The sequence below is a fragment of the Protobothrops mucrosquamatus genome, unplaced genomic scaffold, assembly GCF_001527695.2.
Source record: "Protobothrops mucrosquamatus isolate PMUCROS unplaced genomic scaffold, P.Mucros_1.0 scaffold254, whole genome shotgun sequence".
In the NCBI taxonomy this organism is placed as follows: Eukaryota; Metazoa; Chordata; class Lepidosauria; order Squamata; family Viperidae; genus Protobothrops; species Protobothrops mucrosquamatus.
The window spans coordinates 6,085-11,630 of record NW_015386602.1 but is presented as its reverse complement, the minus strand read 5'-3'; positions in this window follow the sequence as shown (position 1 = coordinate 11,630).

Sequence of the window (5,546 nt, the reverse complement as noted above, 5' to 3'; positions counted from 1 at the left end):
TACATAATGATAAATTGGACAGTTTGATTCTTTCAATAGAGGGCATCCAAGTAGTGCAGTCTTTCATATATGGTGCTTCATTGCCACCCTATCTGTCTCGTGGATCTTAATAATGAGAAAAAATCCACGATCTATTTAAATGAAATAATTTTTCATAAAAAATTTCCTGGCTATATTTTTGTAATGCCCAAGGTTAGCATTTAATACAGTGCTTATTGAATCAAAATACTAATCTAACATGCTTACATACACCGTACAGTACAGTATATAGTTTAAAGAAATGCACATAAGTTGTATTAAATACCTGTAAGATGATGGATTGGTGAGGAAAGATTTTGGGAGGGATCCTATTCTTGCATAAAATTTTGCTAAGTTTTAATTTCCTTGAAATCAATAGAACTCCACTCGACTCTTGAAAATGCCTTTTCTTTAGTGAATACTGTCTTTTAATGTCCCTCTATAGTGTCATCAAATTGCTGTAGATTATCCAACTCATTACTCCATTGTTTGTACAAATTATAAAAGACAAATAAACCCAAAAAAAGTTTGTAAACCTACATCTGACAGCATTCCAGTGTCACTAGATATGTTTTAAGTCAAATATCACATTATAGAGTAAGATCACAACCTGGAACAAATCCTTTCGACAATTTCATTTCATTGAGTTCTTCCCTCCTGAAGCTATTCCTTTTCTGCTATCAGGAGAAAAATATGAATGGTTGAATTATCCCATGATTAAAACGAGGAGAGGACTGTGAAAATACTGGGGAAGTTTATGAATCAAAAGAGGAGGGAAAGACTATTGTGCTAAAAAGTTGCATCTTTATTATTTCAAGTCCTCAACTGAGAGGAACCAAAGATCATACTTGGCCATAAACGTGTCCAATGTTTTAATGCCTCTCGTCTTCAGCTGAAGAACTTCAGTAGCTAGGCTGTAAGTCTCACCAGAGGACTGCTGCCACTGTTTAGAAGATTATATGGACTCCATATAAAAAGTTGACACCTATAAAGCCAAGTAGCAGCCATTAGGGTTGCCAGTTAATCCCAGATGGCACCAATATAGTTCTCTCCATTCAGTGGGTAGAAAATCCAGGGTTTTATTAAGTGACCCAAATGGAACTGAATCTTCGGCTTGAGTTTCAAGGCTCAGAGTTTTGAATTCCCAGGAAAGCTGAATAAATGTGCCCTCCTTCCCTTGTTGACTCCATCAGGACTCCCTCCGCACATTTTCCATTATCGGAAGAGCTCTGTTAAGCAAACCTATTATCGTTTCTCCCCCTGGTTTTTTTTCCAAGTTGTGAGAGAGAGAGCGAGCAACTTCTCTAATGGCCCACAGATTGATGATTAACATTTTTACATGTCCCTGCTGGTAAGTAAAAGAACTGCTTTGTGGACAGGGGAAACGCCTGGGAGAAGGAACCGGAGTCATCTTGCGGTATTAAGCTGTGCTGCTTCATTAATCGCCATCTTTTATTATTTGGAGGGCTTTGAGCCAACTCCAGTGGGTTTCTCCGGAAAACGGGCTGGATCCAAAGCAAATGCTCTGAATGGCACCTTTGACATCTGGCCTAGCAGCTGGCTATCTGCTCCACAGCTTTCCAAGAACAGAGAGAGCCACGTTCGGCATGACCCTTCCATCCTGTCTGATTTAAAGTGACTGCAGAGGGCCATGAATTACCTTAAAGGAGCTCTTTGATAAAAACCCTAAAGTTTTATGCTGGAACCCTGCCGGCCTTCCTACTTGGTGAGCGTGAACAATCAGACAATTGAACTGATTTGACTTTGCCACTCCTGGAGTTTCATTGCCTTTAACCTGGGGATGTAATGATGGTAATGTTATGCTAAGTGCCTCTCTTACGGGGGTTGTCAGATCAAGTAGGCAACCCATTCTTGTTAGTTGAAAACTCTGGTGATTTGCAGCAAGAGGGAAAATAGTCTGAGCCTGATTAACGTGGCTGGGAATGGAGTTGAGTTCCTTTAACGTTCCTGCAGGTTGGTTGATTATTCTGATTATCTCCTTTAATTGTTTATTCATTACAAGGTGAGTTTATTTTGGAATTCTTCCGCTCCGGGAATCAATTGTTTGGTCTGGGAGCTGGCATGTTATATGGTAGATGAACGTTGGTATTCATATTTTGGGGAAGGACTCTGATCTTAAGGAGCTCATATTAAAAACAAGGCTGGAATTTTTGCATTTTGCAATTTTGCATTTTTATAAGAACTGACCCAAGTCACACTTTCCAAACTAATGGAGATACAATCAACTTTTGCACTTCTCTGAATTTTACAATTCCTTGAATTTTATGAGCCATTCTCTGATTGGTTTTTTTAAAAGTACATTAGAGAGAAAGGAATACAAAAAAAGTATACTAAGAGCAACCAAGTTAAGAAGAAATCACTTGCAAAAATATGGATACTTGAGGAAAACATGCAAAAATCATTCAAGGGTTTCTTTAATGCAAAAATACAAATTTTCATATAACTTTTCTTTTGAAATGTGCCAGCTGATGTTGAGCTATGATAAAATAAATTTGTAAACATGTGGCCGTTGTTGAAATGAAACAGACAAACATTGCCATTGTTTCTAAAGAGATAGATTGACCCCNAATATGGATACTTGAGGAAAACATGCAAAAATCATTCAAGGGTTTCTTTAATGCAAAAATACAAATTTTCATATAACTTTTCTTTTGAAATGTGCCAGCTGATGTTGAGCTATGATAAAATAAATTTGTAAACATGTGGCCGTTGTTGAAATGAAACAGACAAACATTGCCATTGTTTCTAAAGAGATAGATTGACCCCACTCACAAGAGGTTGATAAGCTGGCTCAGTAATAAATCAGTCAGGCTTGTACTGGTGATCATGAATATCAAAATGGAAGAAGTGCTGCCTAGGAAGAAAGAGAAGATCCCTTTGCAAGTAGTGGTGTAACTTAATATTTGCGGCTTCTGAACTTCATAGATTCAAACTTCCTCTCTTCTCTTTTAGATCAGGGCTTTTCAACCGGTGGCACGCATACCACTGATGGTACGTCGGCACCTGGCAGGTGCTATGCGTACAATGGGTTGAAAAGCACTGTAAAAAAAAAGTGTAAAAAAAGTGTAAAAGTGGATGAGCTGAAGCAGCGGCAACGCCACACAGGCTTGCGGGAAAGTCAGCTGGAGCTGTGTAAGAAGTTGCCTGGGTTCTGCTGAGAGCCCAGGATCAGCGTATGCAGCTACAGCTGATTGGCAGCAGCCTTGGGGGTGGCAGGCAGCCCCATGCAGTCTTTAGGTGGAGATTCAACTGGAGCTGCATGAGGTGTTGCCTGGGTCCTGCTGAGAGCCCACGATCAGTGCCCGCAGCTACAGCTGATTGGTGCTTCCAGCGCATCCAGAAGGGAAAAGGAGAAGGGGGAGAGAGAGGAAAGGCTATAAAAGGAGCAAGTTTTGGCAGGAGAGGGAGAGAAAAAAAAGATAACGGGGAAAGAGAAGGGGGGGCGGTGAAAGTGCAGCCTTAAGGAGAGCAGTCAGCTGGAAAGGGGGGGAGAGGAGATGATATAAAACAAGGGGGGCGAAGAGAGGATATAAAAGAAGGGGAGAGAAGAGAGGATATAAAATAGGGGGGAGAGGAGAAGATATAAAAGGAGGAGGGGTGAGAAATTTGTTAAATGAGTTTTGCCCCATTTTGTGACTTTTCTTGCCACATTTGTTAAATGAATCACTGCAGTTGTTAAATTAGCAACACGCTTTTTAAGTGAATCTGGCTTCCCCACTGACTTTGCTTGTCAGAAGGTTGCAAAAGGGGATCACATCACCCTGGGACAATGTGACCATCATAAATATGAATCAGTTGTCAAGCATCCGAATGTAAATCACATGACCTTGGGGATGCTGTAACGGCCATAAGTGTAAAAAGTGGTCATAAGTCACTTTTTCCAGTGCTGTTGTAACTTTGAACAGTCACTAAGTGAACTGTTGTAATTCAAGGACTACCTGTACTTTATCACTTTTTTTCCTTTTTTTTTTTTTTTTGGTCATCAAGTTTTTGACACCTTGCTAGGCAACTGGTGGTAGTCGAATATTGCCGTATCCTAACAGTGGTACAATCTGTGAAAAGGTTGAAAAGCCCTGTTTTAGACATTACTTCAATTGTGATGCATAAACCAATTCTGGAGCAAATACAGGCAGCATAATATAGGGCACTGTTTCTCAACCTTGGCAACTTTAAGTTGTATGGACTTCAGGTCCCAGAATTAAGATGCTGGACTATGACTGGAGGTTTAATCAGCCTTCAGCCAGCAGTTCACCTGGTGACTTTGAGTTATTTACTTTTGCTCAGAAAGGCCAGCCCATTTTACTGGGTTGTTCTGGAGAAAAACTGTGATGACTCCCCAGGACTCTTCCCCAGATACCTCTCCAGATGACAGCTTGGAGGAAGATGACCCATTTCCAGGGACATCCAGGAGGGGAGTTGGTCAATGGTTCCAAGCAGCTGAGAGTGATTTGGTTGAAGCACAGCTGCAGCAGGACAGCCCCGAGGCTTCAGATGGAGAAAGCATGCAGCTGCAGCTAGTCAGTGAGGAGGAAGAGGAACTGCCTTCAGCACCTGATCCAAGAACACGTAGGGCAGTCAGCGAGATTACTCGTGAGGAAGCAGCCTCTCCCTTCTTGATGGGCTGCACCAGAAGTTGGCTATTTAGGACAGCAGACAGATGGAGATGAGGCTAGGAGCAATGTGTTTGGTTTTTTTTGCTGTGTGTTCTTGCCTTGAACTTTGGATTGTGTCTCTTCAGCTGTTTGCCTTTGCGTTTGAACTTGCCTTTGCTTTTGCTTTTGCCTTGGGAATTTGCTTTGGCCTAGTGGACTAGAGTTGCCTTTGCCTTGAGGACTAGTGTTGGCTTCATTTGAGTAGCCTGTGGAACTCATTGGGTTTGAGCTGGTGCTGGCACAGGGAATTGCTAGGGAATACCAATTCAGGTTCAGAAGCCTTAATAAAGACCCCTTACACCTGTGGGGTGTGTGCGCGTGTCTGAGTGGTACAGCACAAAACCAGGAACTCAAATCTACACACACTGCTCCTGAATGAAGGATGGGCCGAATGAAGACTGGACAGCCACCTGTCTGAAATGGTATAGGATCTCCTGCTTGAGCAGAGGGTTGGACTAGAAGACCTCCAAGGTCCCTTCCAGCTCTGTTCTGATTGATTGGATGAAGAGTTACTAAATGTCTATAATTATTGTAATGAAAGGTTGGAAGTTTATATATTCTCTTTATGATATTCTTTCTTTTCTCTTTCTTGGCTTTTATTTCTTACCGTTCTTTTTCCTTTCTTTAAGTTTAATTTGTGTTACTTTGTACTATTGCAGGGGTGTCCAAACTTTTTTCAAAGAGGGCCAGATTGGATGAAGTGAATGTGCTGGAGGGCCGAACATTTTTCCGAACATTCTTTGAACCATTACAATTAAATGCAAATGAATTATTTTATGCCTCTTTCCTCTCCCTCTCTTTCCTCTTTCTCTCTCTCTCTCTTTCCTTTCCCTTTCCTCTCCCCTCTCTCTCTTT